Source organism: Bos indicus, chromosome X (assembly GCF_029378745.1).
Source record: "Bos indicus isolate NIAB-ARS_2022 breed Sahiwal x Tharparkar chromosome X, NIAB-ARS_B.indTharparkar_mat_pri_1.0, whole genome shotgun sequence".
Taxonomy (NCBI): Eukaryota; Metazoa; Chordata; class Mammalia; order Artiodactyla; family Bovidae; genus Bos; species Bos indicus.
This window is the reverse complement of record NC_091789.1, coordinates 94,141,458-94,166,042: the sequence shown is the minus strand read 5'-3', so window position 1 is coordinate 94,166,042 and position 24,585 is coordinate 94,141,458. Positions and strand designations below refer to the sequence as shown.

Below are 24,585 nucleotides of genomic sequence, written 5' to 3'. Positions count from 1 at the left end.
CTTGTATCCATATCTCACCCTGGTTTATTTTCTAAGCAACCAAGACACAGGGGTATAACCCATGTCCAAGTTCCTAAGTCATTTGGCTTATCCAAATCTCAGTCCACAAGTTATTGTTCTTCCTGAATTATGCACATAACTTGATAATCCCCCTTATAATCCCAAGAATGCAGATTTCTTGGTCACTTAAGAGTTTGAAGATAGGAGCCTAGATGAAAAACAAACTTCAGAAAGCATATTACTCACGCACACACATACACTCCCAGGGTCCACTACACATGGCTAAATACCACCCAGAACTACATCAGGATCCAATCCTTCCCCACACACAAAGCTTCCTTATAAGTCATTTCCTTCAACTGATGAGATTTCCTTGTTTTCCAGCAGTTTGAAAAAAATTTGCAGAGAACAAAGCTATAGAATGATAAATTCTTCACAGCCACCCTATGTGAATCTCAATATCTCCTTTGAGACTAGCACTAAATTCCTAGATTTCTTGTATACTTCTCAGAAGTCCATCACAATGCTATAATTCATTACAAATCAGATCAAGACAGTGTTTCCAGCCCTGTGGTCCTCTGTTGGCTAGTTTGCATCATTCTGGACTCAAAAGTTAAAGCTTTGGACTCTTACTTAGTTTCATGGCCTTAGAATCATCTAGGTAGACTCTGAGTCTTTTTATTTACCTGTAAAAATGTAGACAGGGCTTCCCAGATGGCTCAGACACTAAAAGAATCTACCTGTAGTACAGAAGACTGGGGTTCAATCCCTGGGCCGGGAAGATCCCCTGGAGAAGGAGATGGCAACCCACTCCAGTATTCTTGCCTGGAGAATCCCATGGACAGAGGAGCCTGACAGGCTATAGTCCATAGGGTTGCAAAGAGTCGGACACGACTGAGAGACTAACACACACACACACACACACACACAAAACGTAGACAAAGTTACCTTCCCTGTTTAAAGATTAAACTACAGGAATAGATGTGATGATGCTCTGTAAAAAGATTTTTTTTTTTTTCCTGACGAAGCAAGAGACTGTTGAGAAGGATTGCCTGAGGAGAGAGCAGAAGGGTAAGGGAAACTAGGAAGACTGCTCTGCCACATGGCTCACAGTCTCCAGTTTTATGGTGATGGGATTAGTTTCTGGGTTGTCTCTGACAAATCATTCTGACTCAGGGTCCTTCCTGATAGCACATGCATTGCTCAGCTAAGATGGATGCCAGCAAGAATTCTGGGAGGTCGGTAGGACATGTGGCATCTCCTTTTGACCTTTCCCAAACTCTTCTAGTTGATGGTGGCTGCTTAGTTCAGTGTTCCTTACCAAGACTTCCTATTGAAAATAACTCATGCAGATGGTTACTATGGTACCTGGCCAGGGCAGATGATTTGAGTCAGTTTCCCCTCACAACTCCCCCTGAGATACTTTATACTCAAGATAAGTGAAAGTCACTCAGTCATGTTCAACTGTTTGTGACCCCATGGATTATATAGTCCATGGAATTCTCCAGACCAGAGTACTGGAGTTGTTGTAGGAAGAGGGACCCCTTCCAGGGCCTGAAACTGGGCTCTTGTCTAACACTCGGAAATGAATTGTCTGAGGAGACACATATGCTGACAAAGCAAGAGATTTTATTGGGAAAGAGTGTCTGGGTGGAGAGCAGTAGGGTTAAGGGAACCCAGGAGAACTGCTCTGCCATGTGGCTCACAGTCTCAAGTTTTATGGTGATAGGATTCGTTTCTGGGTTGTCTTTAGCCAATCATTCTGGCTCAGAGTCCTTCCTGGTGGTGCAGGACTTGTTCAGCCAAGATGGATGCCAGCAAGAAGGACTCTGGGAGGTGGTCAGACATGTGGTATCTCCTTTTGACCTTTCCAGAACTCTTCCGGTTGGTGGTGGCTTGCTAGTTCCCTGTTCCTTACCAGGACCTCCTGTTGCGTAAAACAACTCATGCAAATGGTTACTATTGTGTCTGACCAGGGTGGCGGTTTTAGTCAGAGTGCTTCGCCTAACACTTTCCCTTCTCCAGGGGATCTTCCCAGCCCAGGGATCAAATCCAGGTCTCCCACATTGCGGGCGGATTCTTTACCAGCTGAGCCATAAGGGAAGCCCTATACTCAAGATACTTCTTGGGAATTGAGGCAGAGGGCTGGTTCTTCTATAATTACTTTCAGCTGACAGGGGGCATACGTAGTCCTGCCTAGTAGAGCAGAAGTCTCTCTCCACCTGACTTAAACAGAGGTATTCTGTGCCTAAAACCAACATTCACCTCATAGTAACAACAATTTAGCCTGAAACTGTTGGACCCTGTCAGAGATGAAACAGACAGGGGCCAAACAGGAGGCCTAACAGAATGGTCATCACTGGGCCCCAGAAAAGGAAGGCAAAATTTGGCATGAGGTGTGACTTGGCATGGTGTGACTTTCTTCTGAATGGTTGGTGGTGAAGTAATAGGGTGGTGGTGGTAGTTTAGTCGCTAAGTTGTGTCCGACTCTTGGACTATAGCCCACCAGGCTCCTCTATCCATGGGATTTTCCAGGCACGAATACTGGAGTAGTTTGCCATTTCCTTCTCCAGTGGATCTTATAGTGTTCCAGGAATCTAGCATTCAGCTTGAAGTTTCCATCATCCACCTGGGTGGGGTCCCAGTTCTACACAACTCAAAGATATTGTTATACATATTCCTTGATTATGAACTAGGATCCTGCCCCAAGGCTGTAACACCACTTGACTGCTCCTCCCCTGTTTCTGTATCCCCTCCCTTCTCTGATTAGCAACTGTTTGAATCTGGCTTTTAGAACTCAGGGAAGGTCAGGACGTTGAATGAAGTCCATATCCTACCAAAAAAATGGGGACACAGAAAGGATTTGTAGTCCAGAGCCCCAGAGTCTTGCTCAGTTTTAATTCAGGGAACTGGGCAACTATGGCTCTGGCAACTTCCTGTCAAGATGGAGCATGCTGCTAAGTCGCTTCAGTCGTGTCTGACTCTGTGCGATCCCATAGATGGCAGCCCACCAGGCTCCCCCATCCCTGAGATTCTCCAGGCAAGAACACTGGAGTGGGTTGCCATTTCCTTCTCCATGGAGAAGATGGAGCATAGTGCTGGCTCAATTTGGAGAACAGGCATTGAATTGCAAGTATTTCTGATTTCCAAGTGCTGGATCTGAGTCTTGTATGACTAAAATCTCAATCCCTTGCCTGTGATTGTGGTGTAACAGACCAAATTACAAATAGTTGGAAGAAAAACAAGTGGAATTTTAATAGACAAATTTCATTTCTTTTCAGGAGAATAAGCTTGAAACCCAGTCTGGACCTGGCACTTTGGGGAGACTTGTAGCCAGGTAGCCAGTTGTCTAGTCTTATGAGTAGGTTTTAACTTTTAATGGAGTATTAACATATAGATTATAGGTGCTATGGGTTCGCAGAGAGTCAGATAAGGCTTAGGATGAAACTACCACCACAAATAGGATCTATTAGTTATCATACATCTCTCTTCTTTCTGTTAATGTATGATCTAAAGCAATTTCCTTGTCTAGAAATATAATAGTTACAAGAGGAGACCTTTAAAAAATAAGGTTGCAATTACTAGCTTCCAGCAGACATTGTTTTGAGAATGTGGGTGGCATCCAGCGGCATCCAAATCGAACACAGCTCAGAAAATTCAAGTTCTTAGCAATACAAGGACCTGCCTGAAATTACATGCATAGTGTTACCTAGTTATTTCCTTGGATGTCTGAACCATAACTACACAATTTTTACTTTTAGTTGTAATATTCTCAATAGCCAAAGCAGATGTCACTGTTAACCATGTTAGTATTTCTCTAGGTATAAGAGGTTGTAAGAATTGGGACTCATAAAATCTTCTGAAAATATCTAACTCTCTGAAGAGTGCCTCATTCTTGATCTCCACCCTGAACTCCTTTCAGGGGGTGTTGAAGGTCAGCAGCTACAGTGACCATGATTTAATCTTTGCAGAGGCGGATGGCAAGGACCTCTTCATGGTAATAAATTTGACCATGGTTTGCAGGGAGATGGGAGGGGGCACATTTCATGACCATTTCATCCCACAGTGCTGGGAATGTTCTTTCCCAGGTGTGACAAAGGTAACTCAATGTGTTGTTAGTGGACTAGGCCATAAAACAATATCCAAAATTCTCTGGGCCACCTGCCTGTATAAGCCTCTTCTGGCCTAGGAAAATATTTCCTCTTATTGTTCCCAAATCTAGAGTTACAATGTTACAATCACTGATCTCATATGGAACTATATATTACTGTATCAGAGGCTCAGTAACACATTTGGTAATGTAAGAAAGATCAATTTTATAAAACAGGTGAAATATACATAACATAGCTAGCAGTATTAGTAAAATCATAAGTAATAATTAAGTCAAGAACTTCCATTAGGTCCATCCCAATAATATCCCACGTCACCTGACTTGGTCTATTCTGTTCCAACCTTGATCTTTCAGAGAAATTATATATTGGCATTGTCCACAATGCACACAGCCCAGTTTCTTAGTGTTACTAGACTGATTGGGCTTCCCTGGTGGCTCAGATGGTAAAGAATCTGCCTGCAATGTGGGAGACCTGGGTTTGATCCCTGGGTTGGGAACATCCCCTGGAGAAGGGCATGGCAACACATTCCAATATTCTTGGCTGTAGAATCCCCATGGACAGAGGGTCCTGGCAGGCTACAGTCCGTGGGGTCGCAAAGAGTCGGACATGACTGAGCAACTAAGCACTAGACTGATTACCCTTAGTATGATTTAATTGTTCCCAACATAGAGACTTTAAACTTAAATTACCATGGCTTGATGTTATCTACATAAATCCATCCCATAATTGTGGGATATTTTATTCCTTGGCTGAAACTTTGCTTGTTGCTTTGATTGAGCTTAAGTAATAGAAGAAAATATATTTACAGCCAGAGTCAGAGCAGGCATTAATTGGCCAGGTGAGGGAATTCCATCTGGTAATATCAACAGTGACCTGAATATAACTATAATTTTCCTTTTAAGGTAAATTTTCTCAGGGCCAACCAATTAGAGCCTTGGAGTACTGGAATTCACCAAGGTAACCCAGAAGGACTAGACACAGGTTAATTGGCCACAAACCCAACAATTGGATTGATTTCTAAAAATAGTTTAGGATCACGCCTATGATAGAAAACCATTTGATTCATATGCAAATTTCCAAGAAGTCAAGAAAACATAAATGATCACACAAGTCATAAGTTGAGGATCTTGGGCAAGCTATCTATTTCTGATATTGTCTTCTTCTTGTCCTGGTGTAAGGATAGTTTCTCCTCTCTTTGAGAGTTATTTCCTCTCCATAGTCCAGTCCAGTGCAGGGGCCCTTTGTGAGTGGAAATTAATTCAAGAGTCAATTCCCATCAGTTTCACTGTACTTAGATAGTTAAGAGTACCTGAAAAGGATCCTTCCATTCAGGTTGGAGATAGTCCTCTAAATTATGTCTTTTTGCTGTTGCTGTTTAGTCTGACTCTTTTGCACCCCCATGGACTGTAGCCTTCAAACTCCTCTCCTCATCGGATTTCCCATGAGGCAAGAGTACTAGAGTGGGTTGCCATTTCCTTCTCCAGGGGATCTTCCTGACCCAGGGATTGAACCCATGTATCCTGCATTGGCAGGTAGATTATTTACCACTGAGCCACCAGGGAAGCCCTATGTCTTTTTCAGTATGTGCAATCCCCTGGTTGTCAGTCATAAAGTATCTGATCCCATTCGAAAAGTTCTTTCTATAAATCTTTGCAAGAAGAATCTTATTACAAGTGAGGTATGGAATGGAAGCTGTACCTCTCACAGCCCATGGTAACACAGCTGCAAGTGCTCTTGATACACTCCAAAACTGAAAGCAAGATTCTCTGAATGTGGGACCTAGAAAAGCACATTTTGAGGGAGGTAAGAAGCAAAGAAACTAACTTTGACAACTTCTTCACAGTGTCTGGACTAGTCAGAAGTAAAGGCAGGCCTCTTCAAAGCAGGACTTTAAAAACTCCCCAGCCCTGATAAAGTTAATCAAACATTTTCCAGTCATATCCCCACTCCATGAAAAGTTTTGGAGTTGAGCCACCACAGATCCTTCTCTTTGTCCTTGAAGAAAATCCTTAATAAACAAATCCTGGGACCAGGGCTACATTTCTGATTACTCAATCCTCCCTGAGCACAGCTGGGTCCCATAGTAATTTACTTTATTGATTAACTTGGCTCTTGACTTACTCTTGATTTTTATTATGAGGCTGCCTTGGGGATTCTTTGGAACATGGAAGTAGAGCAAAGGAAGCTATATGTTCTGTTAAATGAGGTGCGTTGGGGCAAAATGGTCTCTACAGACCCTTCCAACTCTGATATTTGAGGATTCTAAGAGTTTCTCTTCCATAATTTCTCAGGGAAACTTGTGTGGATGAGGTAAGATCAGGGTGAGGAAACTTGATTTTTGCCAGAGCTGACAGACTCCAGCAGAGAAAGGAATGCTTTGGGCCAGAAAGGGCCCTGACAAGAGTCTGGAGGAGCTCAACAGTCCTTGGGTTTATTCCTGGAGGGTGAGACCCTGGCCTTTCACCTCTCTAAATGGAGAAGTGATCCCAGGCATCCTATTAGCAATGTGGTTGTGCTCAGTGTCAGCAGCTAGAAAAGGACAAGGGCTTCTGCTGAGCTGAAAGCCTAGCAAATAGTAGGAGAGGGATGACAGGAGTAAGAAAAGGAAAACATGATTATTTCCTGGCAGGCAGCATCACTGGTTTGATATTTCTGACAGTTTTAGTCTTTCTGAACATCTGGCCTCCATTTCACAAAGTTGTGAGCAAAACTCATCTGAGAGGTTACCACAGGGCCAGGCCTAGGCCAAGGTGAGGCAAAGAGAGGCATTTGCCTCAGGGACAAAATATGAGGGGGGCACACACAAAAAAAAACCCTCAGTAATCAAAATGTTCTTTTAAAAAAATTTATTGAAGTAGAGTTCATTTACAGTTCAGTTCAGTTCAGTCGCTCAGCTGTGTCCGACTTTTTGCAACCCCATGAATTTCAGCACACCAGGCCTCCCTGTCCATCACCAACTCCCGGAGTTCACTCAAACTCACGTCCATCGAGTTGGTGATGCCATCCAGCCATCTCATCCTCTGTCGTCCCCTTCTCCTCCTGCCCCCAATCCCTCCAAGTGTCAGAGTCTTTTCAATGAGTCAACTCTTCCCATGAGGTGGCCAAAGTACTGGAGCTTCAGCTTTAGCATCATTCCTTCCAAAGAAATCCCAGGGCTGATCTCCTTCAGAATGGACTGGTTGGATCTCTTTGCAGTCCAAGGGACTCTCAAGAGTCTTCTCCAACACCACAGTTCAAAAGCATCAATTCTTTGGGGCTCAGCTTTCTTCACAGTCCAACTCTCACATCCACACATGACCACAGGAAAAACCATAGCCTTGACTAGGTGGACCTTTGTTGGCAAAGTAATGTCTCTGCTTTTGAATATGCTATCTAGGTTGGTCATAACTTTCCTTCCAAGGAGTAAGTGTCTTTTAATTTCATGGCTGCAATCACCATCTGCAGTGATTTTGGAGCCCAAAAAAAAATAAAGTCTGACACTGTTTCCCCATCTATTTCCCATGAAGTGATGGGACCAGATGCCATGATGTTCGTTTTCTGAATGTTGAGTTTTAAGCCAACTTTTTCATTCTCCTCTTTCACTTTCATCAAGAGGCTTTTTAGTTCCTCTTCACTTTCTGCCATAATGGTAGTGTCATTTACAATGTTGTGTTTATTTCTGCTGTACAGCAAAGTGACTCAGATTGGGCTTCTCGGGTAGCTTAGCTGATAAAGAATCGACTTCCAATGCAGGAGACCCTGGTTCGATCCCTGGGTTGGGAAGTTTCCCTAGAGCAGGGATAGGCTACCCAGTCCAGTATTCTTGGGCTTCCCTGGTAGCTCAGATGGTAAAGAATCTGCCCTCAGTGTGGGAGACCTGAGTTCAATCCCTGGGGAGGGGAAATCCCCTGGAGGAGGGCATGGCAACCCACTCTGGTATTCTTACCTGGAAAATCCCCATGGAGAGAGGAGCCTAATAGGCTATAGTCCATGGCATCGCAAAGACTTGGACATGACTGAGCGACTAAGCACACACACACATACACATATATACATATATATTCTTTTCCATGTTCTTTTCCATTATGGTTTATCAGAGGACATTGAATATAGTTTCCTGTGCTGTACAGTAAGACCTTATTGTTTATTCATCCTGTATATAATCATTTGCCTCTGCTAATCCCAAATTCCCTAAATCAATAATTTTAATGCATCATTTAAAAATCACAATTAATGTAGGGTATCAAAATGTCAAAAACGGTGATACGAAGGATTAGTAATAATGCTAGGACAAAACATTATGAACATGAGGTAAAAGGAAAAACTGGTAAGACATTTTATGGAGGGACCACTTTATGAGAGATTGCCAAGGCAGTATTTAGAGAATGTATAGCCCTGAAAGCCTGCATCAGTACAAAAAAGCAACAATTAATTACTGCCTAAAGAACTTAGGGAGGGAACAAACAACACATCAAACAAGCTTAGGAAAGGAGAAATAAAATTTGGAGCAAGAACAAAAAAAACAAAAGGCAAAGCTTCACTTAAACCTTTAAAAAAAATCAAGGATGAGGAAAGGGGTATTGCATGTTCTCTCTCTTGCTTAATTTGAGTATATCTTTCCAAGGGCTTCTCTGGTGGCTCAGTGGTAAAGAATCTACCTGCCAATGCAAGAGACAGGAGATGCGGGTTTGATCCCTGGGTCAGAAAGATCCCTTGGAGAAGGAAATAGTGACCCACTCCAGTATTCTTGCCTGGGAAATTCCACAGACAGAGGACCCCGGTGGGCTACAGTCCATGGGGTCACAAAAGATTCAGACACATCTTAGCGACTAAACAGCAATAACATATCTGTCCAAACCAAAGCTCGAATTAGATTAATCCTGGTTAAAAACAGGAAGCACACAAGATTGCCCTGATTAAAATTCTCGTTTAAAATAGTTCAGATAATGAAAGAAGAAAAATAAGTAAAAAGTAGAAATATAGGGGCAGTAGAAATAAAAATGACACGTTAGCAAATGATATGTTTGTACATCCATGAAAATCAAATCCCCAAATACAAGAGGTAATGAATGAGCTTTGAAAAGGTATAGGATAGAAAACACTTATGAGCTGTAAGAGTTTGCCATCAACTATAAAACAATTCCAGTTGCTTTCCTCCCCACTGACTTGAAGACATGTAAAAAGTCCAGCAGCTCCCCTGCACTAAGGTCTCTGTGGTGTCAGAACATGAAAAAATCTGAAAGAATCGATTGAATTTCTATATCTTAGAGCCACCCAAACAGAAAGAAGAAAGGCTAATTACCTTAGTGACAATAATATTAAACACCTAGGTATTAAAGAAGGCAAGAAATGCTATTTACAGAGCACTTATTGCGTGCCAGACACTACTTTTAAAAACCTTGTGAGATGGTTTGTTATTAGTTGTTTTATACAGCCGTGAAATTAGTGGGTCAGGTTTAAAGACCCTTTTAAAAGTCATACAATCAGTAAGCAGGAGAGTTGGGATTCAAATCCAGGTTTGCCTCATGCCAAATCCTATGTTTTTTCCTTTTTATTACACTGTCTTCCCACTAATTCTGAATCCATGTTTATTAAACAACTATAATACATGAGTGAGAAAAAGAAAGGAAAATAGATAGATAAATAGAAAAATAGGCCATGCCCCTGACTAGTAAAACTAAGTAAAAAAAAAAAAAAAAAAAACCACTTTCTAATTCAATATATGTTTCATATAATGCCAATTTAAATCTTTTTGGGATGATCTCAAAGTATCTCCCGCAAGATAGCTATTACTTGCCAAGGGGAAAGAGCAACTTTCCAATGGATGAGCCTACCAGTAACACCTGAATTATGTGATCAAGTTTAACATTATCAGTGAAGACATATTTATATCATGCACCTCCTGATATAACATCAACAGACGGGCATGTCACCTCTGTGGCATTCTTGCCAAAAACCCATAACAGCAATCTAATTATGAGAAACTACCAGATAAACCTTAATTGAGGGACAGTCTACAAAATAGCTAACCAGATGACCACAATTGATTCCAAAGGTTCACGAGGGAACATTTTAGAGTTATGGAAATGTCAACTATATATCTTGATAGGAGATATGTATACATTTAACACAGGTGTATGTATTTCTCAAGACTGATCAAATTGCACACTTAAAATTAGTGAACATTATTCTATCTAAATTATATCAATAATTTATTTTAAAATATATATCGTTGTTCAGTCGCTCAGTTGTATCCAACTCTTTGCAACCCCATGGACTGCAACATACCAGGCTTCCCTGTCCTTCACCATCTCCTGGAGTTTGCTCAAATTCACATCCCTTGAGATGGTGATGCCATACAACAATCTCATCCTCTGTCATCCCCTTCTCCTCCTGCCTTCAATCCTGCCTCCTCCTCCTGCTTGTTGTGATCCACACAGTCAAAAGATTTAGTGTAGTCAGTGAAGCAGATGTTTTTCTGGAATTCTTTTGCTTTTTCTATGATCCAACAGATGTTGGCTATTTGACCTCTGACTCCTCTGCCTTTTCTAAACCCAGCTTGTACATCTGGAAGTTCTCAGTTCACGTATTGTTGAAGCCTAACTTGAAGGATTTTGAGAATCACCTTGCTAGCATGTGAAATGAGTGCAATTGTGCAGTAGTTTGAATATTTTTGGCATTGCCCTTCTTTGGGATTATAACAAAAACTGACCTTTGCCAGTCCTGTGGCCACTGCTGAGCTTTCCAAATTTGCTGGCATGTTGAGTGCAGCACTTTAACAGCATCATCATTTAGGATTTGAAATAGCTCAGCTGGAATCCCATCACCTCCACTAGCTTTGTTCATAATGATGCTTCCTAATATATATAATGCTTGCTAATATATATATATATAAATATATATATATATATATTTTTAAAACATAAGTACGTAAGTGTTAGTCACTCAGTCATGTCTGACTCTTGCGACCCCATGGACTGTAGCCCACCAGGCTCTTCTGTCCATGGCATTTCCCAGGCAAGAATACTGCAGTGGGTTGCTATGCCCTCCTCCAGGGGACCTTCCTGGCCTAGGGATCAAACCTGGGTTTCCTGCATTGTAAGCAGCTTCTTTACTGTCTGAGCCACCAGGGAATTATATTTTTAAATATATCTAAATGGAATACCTTAGGGAAAAAATTCCCTTTCCACTGTTCACAAGTTTTTTGCTCTTCTGTCTCTTTCCAGAAAGTTTCCAATTCAGCAAGTCTTTCTGACTTCAGACTATCAGTTCAGTTCAGTTCAGTCGCTTAGTAATGTCCGACTCTTTGCAACCCCATAGACTGCAGCACACCAGGCCTTCCTGTCCATCACCAACTCCCAGAGTTTACTCGAACTCATGTCCATTGAGTCGGTGATACTATCTAACCATCTCATCCTCTATGGTCCCCTTCTCCTCACACCTTCAATCTTTCCCAGCATCGGGTCTTTTCAAATGAGTCAGCTCTTCTCATCAGGTGGCCAAAGTATTGGAGTTTCAGCTTCAACACCAGTCCTTCCAATGAATATTCAGGACAGATTTCCTTTAGGATGGACTGGCTGGATCTTCTTGCAGTCCAAGGGACTCTCAAGAGTCTTCTCCAACACCACAGTTCAAAAGCATCAATTCCTCAGTGCTCAGCTTTCTTTATAGTCCAACTCTCACATCCATACATGACCACTGAAAAAACCATAGCCTTGACTAGACGGACCTTTGTTGACAAAGTAATGTCTCTGCTTTTTAATATGCTGTCTAGGTTTGTCATAACTTTTCTTCCAAGGAGTAAGTGTCTTTTAATTTCATGGCTGCAATCACTATCTGCAGTGATTTTGGAGCCCCCAAAAATAAAGTCAGCCACTGTTTCCACTGTTTCCCAACTATTTGCCATGAAGTGATGGGACCAGATGCCATGATATTAGTTTTCTGAATGTTGAGCTTTAAGCCAACTCTTTCACTGTCCTCTTTCACTTTCAACAAGAGGCTCTTTAATTTTTCTTCAATTTCTGCCATAAGGGTGGTGTCATCTGCATATCTGAGGTTATTGGTATTCCTCCTGGCAACTTTGATTCCAGCTTGTGCTTCATCCAGCCCAGCATTTCTCATTATGTACTCTGCATATAAGTTAAATAAGCAGGGTGACAATATACAGCCTTGACATACTCCTTTTCCTATTTGGAACCAGTCTGTTGTTCCATGTCCAGTTCTAACTGTTGCTTCTTGACCTGCATGCAGATTTCTCAAGAGGCAGGTCAGGTGGTCTGGTATTCCCATCTCTTTCAGAATTTTCCTCAGTTTATTGTGATCCACACAGTCAAAGGCTTTGGCATAGTCAATAAAGCAGAAATAGATGTTTTTCTGGAACTCTTGCTTTCTCGATGATCCATCAGATGTTGGCAATTTGGTCTCTGGTTCCTCTGCCTTTTCTAAAACCAGCTTGAATATCTGGAAGTTCACAGTTCACATACTGTTGAAGCCTGGCTTGGAGAATTTTGAGCATTACTTTACTAGCATGTGAGATGAGTGCAATTGTACGGTAGTTTGAGTATTTTTTGGCATTGCCTTTCTTTGGGATTGGAATGAAAACTGACCTTTTCCAGTCCTGCAGCCACTGCTGAGTCTTCCAAATGTGCTGGCATATTGAGTGCAGCACTTTCACAGCATCATCTTTCAGGATTTGGAATAGCTCAACTGGAATTCCATCACCTCCACCAGCTTTGTTCGTAGTGATGCTTTCTAAGGCCCACTTGACTTCACATTCCAAGATGTCAGGCTCTAGGTGAGTGATCACACCATCGTGATTATCTGGGTCGTGAAGATCTTTTTTGTACAGTTCTTCTGTGTATTCTTGCCACCTCTTCTTAATATCTTCTGCTTCTGTTAGGTCCATACCATTTCTGTCCTTTATCGAGCCCATCTTTGCATGAAATGTTCCCTTGGTGTCTCTAATTTTCTTGAAGAGATCTCTAGCCTTTCCCATTCTATTGTTTACCTTTAATGAGCTACCTGTATTTGTTTTTTTTAATTTTATTTTATTTTTAAACTTTACATAAGTGTATTAGTTTTGCCAAATATCAAAATGAATCCGCCACAGGTATACATGTGTTCCCCATCCTGAACCCTCCTCCCTCCTCCCTCCCCATACCATCCCTCTGGGTCGTCCCAGTGCACTAGCCCCAAGCATCCAGTATCGTGCATCGAACCTGGACTGGCATCTCGTTTCATACATGATATTTTACATGTTTCAATGCTATTCTCCCAAATCTTCCCACCCTCTCCCTCTCCCACAGAGTCCATAAGACTGTTCTATACATCAGTGTCTCTTTTGCTGTCTCGTACACAGGGTTATTGTTAGCATCTTTCTAAATTCCATATATATGCGTTAGTATACTGTATTGGTGTTTTTCCTTCTGGCTTACTTCACTCTGTATAATAGGCTCCAGTTTCATCCACCTCATTAGAACTGATTCAAATGTATTCTTTTTAATGGCTGAGTAATACTCCATTGTGTTTATGTACCACAGCTTTCTTATCCATTCATCTGCTGATGGACATCTAGGTTGCTTCCATGTCCTGGCTATTATAAACAGTGCTGCGATGAACATTGGGGTACCTTTAAAGAGCAGCCCTCCCTCCTGCTGCTTCTTCTTGTCTGTCGTGGCTCAGAACAGAACTTTGGAAGCTCTCTCTTTATCAGAACTTCCCTCCCAGATCCCAGCTACATATCCAAAGGGAGAAGGTTTTTCAGCTCACCTCTTTCTTGTCATAAAAGTCTCCTTCTCAGAAAAGCCTTCTTCCACCACCCTGTCTCCCACAGTTACTCTTTATTATATGACTCTGCCTTATTTTCATCACACTAATTGATACATCCTTTTCATCATTATCTATTTGCCTATTGACTGTCTCTTCCCACCAGAACAGTAACACCAGGAGCACAGGACCTACCTGTTTTGTTCACTACTATATTTTCAGCACCCAGCACTGTGCCTGGTACATAGCAGCCATTCAATACATCTTTTTGTATTTTTTTAATTTTTGATTGCACTGGGTTTTTATTGCTGCACTTTGGCTTTCTCTAGTTGGGGCAAGCAGGGGGTACTCTTCCTTGCAGTGCACAGGCTTCTCAATGTGGTGGCTTCTCTTGTTGCAGAGCACAGGCTCTGGGTGCACAGGCTTCAGTAGTTGCAGCGCATGGGGCTCAGTAGCCATGGCACACAGGCTTAGTTCTCTGTGGCATGTGGAATCTTTCTGGACCAGAGATCAAACCCCTGCCCCCTGCATTAGCAGATGGATTATTATCCACTGCATTACCAGGGAAGTCCTTTATTTTCTTAAAAAAAATTTTGGAAATAAATTTTCCAAATTTATTTCAGAAATTGAAGCATAGTTGCTTTACAATGCTGTGTTAGTTTCTACTGTACAGCAAAATGAATCAGCCATATATATACATATACCCCTCCCTTTTGGACTTCCTTCCCATTCAGGTCACCACAGTGCATTAGGTAGAGTTCCCTGTGCTCCACAGTATAACTATCTCATTAGTTATCTATTTTATACATTGTATCAGTAGTGTATGTGTGTCAATCCCAATCTGCCAAGTCCTCCCACCCACCCACCCCCTTTCCTCTTTGGTGTCTATGCAGTTGTTCTCTATGTCTGTATCTCTTCAATAAGCATTTCTTGAATGAATAGCAACCTACCTATTTCAGTGTTCCCTGATGGGGACAAAGAACTAATTGGGGAATCAGAAAATTTGTCATTAACCATGGCCACTTAATACCACTTCATCACTAAATATAGTACATAAGTATCAATTTCCTCATCCCAAAAATCTAGATGCTAACCAATACCTTTCAATATTTACCTCTCTGGAGCTGTTGTACAGATCAAAGAGTCAACAAACCAGGTGAAAATGTTGAAAAATATACCTAAATGTGCTCATTAAAGTTTCCATGGAAAATAATAAATACCTGACATTTACTGAACCTTTACTATGTGCCAGGCATTCATCTAAGTGCTTTCCACTATGTTGTCCTTTAGTCCTCCCAACAACCTTATGAGTTAGGTACTCTTATTATACCATTTTAAAGATGAGACAAATGAGACCCAGAGAATCTGAAGAACTTTCCCAAGTTTACACAGTTAGGAGTGGTAGAATTGGCATTCAAACACAGATAATCCTGGCTCCTAAACCCCCATTCTGTTCTGCTTCATAGAATACCAAGACCTTGTCCATTATGCCACATGTCAGGATAAGTCCCGGCATAGTGCAGAATGGAGTAGACACATCTAGGAGGTGACAGGAACCTCTGGTGTGGAGTGGATGGTTGGCTGGAAGAAATCCAAGCTGGTGGGTGGGCAGAGATTTACAAAGGGTATTGCAGGCATAAGCCAAGGTCCACAAGAAGGTCAAAAGATACCCCAAAGCAGCAGGTATCTCAACAAACAAGCAGACAAAACTCCTGGGACTCATGGAACAGGCAATACCCCTAAGTTCAGAGGAGATACTCAAAATACACACTCAGGGAACAAACTGGTAATTCACATTTTTTCACAGTCCCCAAACCCACTACTTGGGGGTGGGTCCTGAGGGATGGGGGAGAAACCAGAGTGAAACAGCTCCAGACAAGTTGGCATGCATGTGCTCTTTGGGGAACAAGGGTGGTCCCTGATGGTGTCCATTCAATGTTTCCAAGAGTCAGGCTGCAAGAGGCAAGGGGGAGGAGGCATTATGGAACACTAGGGGTGCTTAGGGCCTTTGCCAATGAGTATGAAAGTTATTTCAATATTTTAACAGCTAATAATATTTTTGCGAACAAAGGTCCGTCTAGTCAAGGCTATGGTTTTTCCAGTGGTCATGTATGGATGTGAGAGTTGGACTGTGAAGAAAGCTGAGCACCGAAGAATTGATGCTTTTGAACTGTGGTGTTGGAGAAGACTCTTGAGAGTCCCTTGGACTGCAAGGAGATCCAACCAGTCCATTCTAAAGGAGATAAGTCCTGGGTGTTCTCTGAAAGGACTGGTGCTAAAGCTGAAACTCCAATACTTTGGCCACCTCATGCGAAGAGTTGACTCATTGGAAAAGACTCTGATGCTGGGAGGGATTGGGGGCAGGAGGACAAGGGGACAACAGAGGATGAGATGGCTGGATGGCATCACTGACTTGATGGACGTGAGTCTCAGTGAACTCCGGGAGTCGGTGATGGACAGGGTGGCCTGGCGTGCTGCGATTCATGGGGTCACAAAGAGTAAGACACAACTGAGCGACTGAACTGAACTGAAGGGTTGTCCAGTGCCTAAAGCCTGAATGCCAGCCCTAGGTTTGAAATTCTTTACTTTCTCCTATCTTCCTCAAGCCTCAGGGCCTGGCTGAAAACTGAATTTGAGATATCTGACGTGAATCCAACTGAGGAAAGAGTGGAATGGAAGGAACCCACGAGTTTCTCCTTGTGGCTCACAGAGTTCTATCCTCACTTTGATCATGTTGTATTATAACGTCCTGTTTACATGTCTGTCTTTCCTCTAGACTGGAAGTAGCATGTAATAATAAATGGATAAAAAGGGCCCCCCACTTCCTGGGCAGTTGGCCAATCGATGTTTTCTTGAGTAACAGCTAATGTGGGTTGTGTGCTGATTCTGTGCCAGGTTTCTCATCTGATCCTTGTGGCACCCCTATTGGAAACCCCATTTTGCAACTGAAGAAATGAAGGCAAATAAAATCAGAAACTGGCCCACAACAGGCAGCCTGATTTTGGAGTTTGTACTCTTAACTGTTGTGTTTGATTTAAGTGACTGGTAGGTGGCCATACATGTGCAAAAGTTCAGAGATGAATAGAATGTGGCTTGTTTAGGAACTGGGGAGACATATGTAGCTGGAATGCAGAGTGTGTGAAGGGGAGTTGACGGGTAATAAAGCTAGAAAATTCAGCCGGCATTTGATTGCAAAGGGCCTTGTATATCGTGTTTGAAATTTTGGACTCACTTCTAAGGCCAATGTGAAACCATTTGAAAGGTTGGAGCCCGGCAGTTTCAGGGTGAGATTTATGTTCTGGAATGTTCACTTGGTCTGCTGTGGGACGGATGTACTGGATGGAGTGCTGCTCAACTGTTATTTACTTCCTTTGTTTATTTCTGGTTGTTCCTCTGTTTCATTTTTCATTTTTATTTTATTTTTTTTTAATTTTATTTTATTTTTGAACTTTACATAATTGTATTAGTTTTGCCAAATATCAAAATGAATCCATCACAGGTATACATGTGCTCCCTATCCTGAACCCTCCTCCTTCGTCCCTCCCCATACCATCCCTCTGGGTCGTCCCAGTGCACTAGCCCCAAGCATCCAGTATCGTGCATTGAACCTGGACTGGCATCTCGTTTCATACATGATATTTTACATGTTTCAATGCCATTCTCCCAAATCTTCCCACCCTCTCCCTCTCCCACAGAGTCCATAAGACTGTTCCATACATCATGCCAACTTCACTGGACTTTACTGATGGTTAAAAGGATTTATCCACACGCAGGCCAACCCATCCCTTGTAAGGCAGGTGGCGGAGGTAAGGATGACTGACAGGAAAACCTCTGCTGTGATGGAGCCAACTGGTAAAGGGAAGGGTGGTAGATTTTAACTTGCCTTCCCTATGGCTGCACTTTGTTCACTGTCTGTATTTCACACTCTCACTCTCACCAGATGCTAGGAACGAACAGTCAACTCTAGATTCCATGCCCCCCACCCCCAAATGACAAATGGGTGTATTTTTTCTGACCCTGAAGGGGTTTCACACAACACTTCCCAGAAACTATAAATCCTGTTCCAAACTCAGCAGGAGGGAGAAGCAAAGTCAAACACCCTGACCTGCAAATCTTCCTCTCGAAGGGTTTGATAGCATTTGTCTCCCAGGAACCCTGCTTTTGAAAAAAGAGATTTCTCCTGTCTGAGATCTCAGACGCCTGTCAGCCAGCCCTGTGGGGGTGGGGGACTGTCTGATGTAGGAAAGAGAGGGCTTGCCAGGAAAATCTCTTCTGGCAACAAAGGGCCCACTTCTGCACTGATACAGCAACTTCTCACCCTGATGCTTCTTGTAGAGCAGGCACTCCTAGAATTTGCCATGTATCTTTATCCACCTTTGAGTATATTCTTGGGGTTTTCATCCTATTTCCCTGGCCTTCCTTCTCAGTCTCTCATGGAACCCTATCTACTCATGTGATGAATGTTGGAGTACACAGAGATCCACCCTCACCTTTTCTCACCACTCCCACTCCCTGGCTGCACCAGCTTTGCAAAGGGCTGGAGAAAGTCCCAGCTGTAACCTTGCCAAACAGAACTTTGTTTAAGGTTTGCCAAACAAACCTTAGTGTTGAGGTTTGGGTCCTGAAGGAAACCAGGAGCCAAAGGAGGTAGAGGTGGGTCTGAGATGAAGTTTCTCTGTGGTGCTTCTTTTCTGGGGAGAGGAGGATCCCAAAACTTTTAAAATGCAGATTCCTAGATCCCACCCAGGGAAAGTCTTCATTCCTCAGTTAGGACTGCAACACAGCATGTGTGTTTTGAAAAAATCTTCAAGAGATGGTCTATCACTCCTTCTTATTTTGAAAAAAAAAAAAAAAAAAGAAAACCTGCAGAAAGTTATAAAATTAGCACAAGTGCCCTTTATCCAGTTTTACCAACTGTTAATGTCTTGCCATCTTGCTTGTCTATCTAGCACACAACTGACTAAAATGATGAGTGTGTAATTATTATCATATAACATAGTAACTAGTATCTTGCTGAACCGTTTGAAAGTTAGTTGCAAACATTAGGATATTCAAGTACTGTAGTGTGTATCTCCTAGGAACAAGGACATTCTTTCACATATAGTTCATATACTGCTGCTGCTAAGTCGCTTCAGTCATGTCCGACTCTGTGCGACCCCATAGATGGCAGCCCACCAGGCTCCCCCCATCCCTGGGATTCTCCAGGCAAGAACACTGGAGTGGGTTGCCATTTCCTTCTCCAGTGCATGAAAGTGAAAAGTGAAAGTGAAGTCGCTCAGTCGTGTCCTACTCTTAGCGACCCCATGGACTACAGCCTACCAGGCTCCTCCGTCCATGGGATTTTCCAGGCAAGAGTACTGGAGTGGGGTGCCATTGCCTTCTCCGAGTTCATATACAGTTTTCCTTAAATATCCTAATAATGGCCTCTTCAGACATTCTCCTCTACCCCCTCAAAAATCCACATGTTGCATGGAGTTATCTTTAGTCTCCTGTCATCTAGAACAGTTCCCCAGCCTTTTCACTAGTCTTTCATGACGCTGACATTTTTTGAGTTCAGGCCAGTAGTTTCGAAGAATATCTGAGAGATTTTGACATACAGCCAAGGTAAAGAACAGCTTAGAGACTAGTTTGGAGAGATCACAAGTTAATGAACTGAAGGGCAGGCCTAGAGCCAAAAACAGAGACTCAGGAACTGCATGAAAACTGAAAGGAGGTCAGAAGGGTAGTGAAGAAGGGTGGTGGCTGGGCAGATTGAATGGCTTAAAAATAAAAGGTCACAGCAGCTCTTCTTCTCAGGATTACAAACACTGAAATACACCCAATAGTGATTCAGGGTGATTTCTTGAGTCCTCTCACCTGACTCCTATGCCCCAGAGCCTTATGCTGATTGGTCATGGCATGCATTGAACATATGCCATGTGTCAAGCACTCTTCTAAGCACATTTACCTCATTACACTTTACCACAACAGACTCTCTAGAAGGCAAGAACTGTGATTGTCCCTATTTTTATTTTAATTGAAGTATAGTTGATTTGTGTTAGTTTCAGCTGTACAACAAAGTGATTCAGCTTTAAACACATACATATATAGCAGATTCTTTCCTATTATAAGTTACTACAAGATATTGAATATATTTCCCTATGTTGTATGCTGCTGCTGCTACTAAGTCGCTTCAGTCGTGTCCAACTCTGTGCGACCCCATAGATGGCAGCCCACCAGGCTCCCCTGTCCCTGGGATTCTCCAGGCAAGAACACTGGAGTGGGTTGCCATTTCCTTCTCCAATGCATGAAAGTGAAAAGTGAAAGTGAAGTCACTCAGTCTTGTCCAACTCTTTGCAACCTCATGGACTGCAGCCCACCAGGCTCCTCCGTCCATGGGATTTTCCAGGGAAGAGTACTGGAGTGGGGTGCCATCACCTTCTCCGCCTATGCTGTATAGTTAACTTTTATTGTTTATCTACTTTGTATATAGCGGTGTGGATCCCTTAATCCCAAACTCCTAATTTATTAAATTAGGAATGATTGCCGCTATTTAATGAATGAGGAAACTTGAAGCCCAGTGGGGTGGTAACTTATTTAGGGTCACACAGCTAGTATGTACAGTTCCAGAATTTGAACTCAGGCAGTCTGGCTCCAGGGCCTTCACTTTTATTTTTTCACTTTATGTTTAAAACTATTATTCATTTGATTTTTGGTTCTAGGATACAGAACAGTTCTATCATCCCCCTAAACACCTTGGTGTTCTCCCTTTATAGTCACCACACCTCACTCCCTCCTATGAATAATGTTGTCATTTTTGTTTTGTTCCTTCTGGAGGCTGTGTTTCCAACTTCCGTTGGGGTTTTTTAAATTGTGCACCACTAATCAGGTCTTTCCTATATATTCACCAACCAAGAGTCATTTGGGCCTTCACAAAGTACTGTTAGTTCAGTTTTCCATCTGCATTATGCTAATTAGGAGCAGTTAAAATGCACCCAGAGGTTGAGAGTAAACAGCTTTATTGGCAGCTTTCCTGAGTTCCAGTACTTCCTAGTTTCCCAGGCTTCCATGTTTGGTTCTCATGGTTCCTTCATGGCTAGAAAGAACCCATGTCCAGAATTGTGCTGGGACTAGGAGGGGACAAGGAAGGGGTAGACAGAGACTAAAAAAGAAAGCCCTGGGTTTGGGCCCCTCCCTCTTAGAGCTGCAGGTGTATTGAAGAGAGAGGAAAGTTCTTCAGAATTCTGGCTTTTGCCATTTCCCATTTCCGGCTGCTCCTTGCCTCTGCCTCCACCCCCACTGTGGGACTACCTGGTGACTGGGGCACTAGAGAACAGAAAAAAAGGGGAGGGGGAGAGAGTACCCGTGTGTGTCCTGCACTCTGTCTGGAGCTTAGGATTTCCCTTTGCTGCTCCTCCATGCAAAACTAGCAGCTTCCTCCTTCCAAATTTGCTGGCATATTGAATGCAGCACTTTCACAGCATCATCTTTTAGGATTTGAAATAGCTCAATTGGAATTCCATCACCTCCACTAGCTTTGTTCGTAATGATGCTTCCTAAGGCCCACTTGACTTCACATTCCAGGATGTCAGGCTTTAGGGGAGTGATCACACTATTGTGATTATCTTGGTCGTGAAGATCTTTTTTGTATAGTTCTTCTGTGTATTCTTGCCACCTCTTGATATCTTCTGCTTCAGTTAGGTCCTTTTGCATCACTGTGCTCACTTCCAGTTTTTAGAATGTGTTGAGTTTGTGGTGGGAGATGCTGGAGGAACAAAAGTGGTAAACTCTCCACCAGTTTGGTGTTACTTTTATTTCTATGGTTCTCTGATCTGTCTGCTGATATGTATTGAGTTCTCAAAGAGTTGCTCATGTATTCTGTACAAGTTTTAGAGTCAAGCTAAGTGGCAGATAAAGAGGTGTGTAGCAGATAAAGAGGTGTGTGTTTATTACATTATATCCAGAATCAAAAATCAACCCTAACTTTTAAAACCCTATGCCACACCGCCTCTCCACATAAATGTCCCATAGACCTTATGAGCTCATTATGTGCCAATCAGACTTCATTACCTATTCATTCACTTTAGTCTTACCTCTTCCAATGATCCCTATCTCAACTAATCCCACCATCATTTACCTAATTGTCTAAACCCATTGTCATGACTGTTGCTGAAGCTGAAGCTCCAATACTTTGGCCACATGATGCGAAGAGCTGACTCTTTGGAAAAGACCCTGGATCTGGGAATGATTGAAGGCAAAAGGAGAAGCAGGCAGCAAAGGATGAGATGGTTAGACAGCATCACCAACTTAATGGACATGAATTTGACCAAACTCCGGAAGATAGTGAAAGACAGGGGAGCCTGGCGTATTTCAGTTCATGGGGTCGCAAAGAGTCAAACACAACTTAGCAACTGAACAACAATGAACAACCGAGCCCAAATCCTGGGCTTTGTCTTGGACTCCTTTCCCTCTATGCTGTTCACATCCAGTCATTCATTGATCCTTGCTTCTCCCTCCTTGTGGCTCAGCTGGTAAAGAATCTGCCTGCAATGTAGGAGACCTGGGTTTGATCCCTAGGTTGGGAAGATCCCCTGGAGAAGGGAAAGGCTACCCACTCGAGTATTCTGGCCTGGAGAATTTCATGAACTGTATAGTCCATGGGGTTGCAAAGAATCGGACACGACTGAGTGACTTTCACTCACTCTCCCTCCTTATTTACACAATCTTAAATTATTCAGGCCATTATTCTTTACCACCTGGATTATTGCTGTAGTCAGCTAATTGGTGTGACAGGCTGTTTTTTTAAAATTCAACTTTCTACTTTTTATTGGCTGTATACACAAAAACAGAAAATCATTAGCCAATATATTATTTTAATGCATTTTTATGGAAGTATAATTACTTTACAAAGTTGTGTTTATTTCAACTGTATACCAAAGTTTTATATATATATTTTTCTTTTTTCAGATTCTTTTTCATTATAAGTTATTATAAAATATTGACTATAGTTCCCTATGCTATACAGTAGGTCCTTGTTGTTTTTCCTATTTTATATATAGTAGTGTGTATTTGTTAATCCCAAACTCCTGATTTATCTCTCCTCCTCCCTGATATCCACTTTGGTAACCATAAGTTTGTTTTCTATGACTGTGAATCTGTTTCTATTTTATAAATAATTTCTTTGTGACTCTGGACTGTAGCCTGCCAGGTTTCTTTGTCCATGGGATTTTTCAGGCAAGAATACTGGAGTGGGTTGCCATTATCTCCTTTAGGAGATCTTCCTGACCCAGGGATCCAACCCATATCTCCTGTATCTCCTGCATTATAGGTGAATTCTTTACCCATTGAGCCATCAGGGAAGCTCTTTATTATATATAATGTGTACATGTTAATCCAAAACTTCAGATTTACCTCTCCCCCTCCCGCTATCCCCTTTGGTAATGGTAAGTTTGTTTCCGATGACTGTGATTCTATTTGGTAAATAAGTTCATTTGTATCATTTCTTTTTAGATTCCACATATAAGTGATATATGATATTTGTCTTTCTCTGTCTGACTTATTTTACTTAACACATGACAATCTCCAGGTCCATCCATGTTCCTGCAAATGACATTATTTCATTCTTTTTAACAGTTGAGTAATAGTCCATTGTATATATGTACCACTTCTTTATCTATTCATCTGCTGATGGATATTTAGAGTGTTTCCATGTCTTAAGCCCAATGTATTACTGATCTTATCACAAGCTGGACTTACCCTGGTCAAGAAACAGAACATTACCAGCATCCCAAAGCCCCTCTTTTGTGCTTCCTTTAAAATACTACCCCTTCCCTTCTTCTCGTAGGTGACCACTATACCGATTCTCAACACCACAGCTTGTCTCTGCCATTTAAAAAACTTTATGTATAAATAAAATCATACTGTATAATTTTCTTGTGCCTAATTTCCTTAGCTCAACATTATATTTGTGAGAGTCAATCATGTTGCACATTGTTTTATTCTCACTGCTGTATAATATTCCATTGTATGTTATATCATCTATTTTATGGTTGATAAACATTGGGATTGTTTTCAGTGTGGCTTACTAAGAATATTGCTGCTATAGCTTCCCACACAGCATCGCCCTTGGCTACCGAGACCGCACCCACTTCCGGCTCTTGTGCCTCAGCATGGCTGCTTTGGGTGTCCCGAGGCTGCACTGCAGCCCCGAGGCTCACATGGGCAGCCAGTGGCAACTCCAGCAGGGTCTCGCTGCCAGCCCCTCTGGCTACCAGCCCTTTACGGAGCTCCCAGACTGATCTTAGGCAGATGGCCGCCCTTCTCCTCCAGTGAAAGGCCAGCTTTGAAGACAAACTCAAAGGGAAAAGTTTGCAAGATGAGTTGTACTGCTGTCACAGGAAATGGATGCTGGATTACAGGCATGGCAGCTCAGGCAGCAGGGGAAGTTGCAGAAAGAAGACAGGAAACAGCAGAATGCTCTTAAACCCAAAGCATCTCTACTGCAGAACCCACACCAAGCCAATAAAAAAGTGACTCCTGTCCCCCTTCAAAAAAAAAAAACAAGAGTGCTCCTACAAATACTCCACTCCTATACATGTCTTTTGGTGGCCAAAAGCATTCATTTATACTTGCTATATACTTGATGATGATATTTCTGACATGTATATGTTCATCTTTAATAGATACTGTAAATTTACCAGAGAGGTTGTACCAATTTAAAACTCTACCAGTGATGTATGAGAGTTCCTGT

The 24,585-nt window shown here is 42.2% G+C and overlaps 1 pseudogene; it reads left to right on the top strand.

The window, feature by feature from the left end:
• The first annotated feature begins 24,004 nt into the window (after nt 1-24,004).
• Nucleotides 24,005-24,318, top strand: LOC109555072 (large ribosomal subunit protein mL52 pseudogene; annotated as a pseudogene).
• The last annotated feature ends 267 nt before the right edge of the window (nt 24,319-24,585 follow it).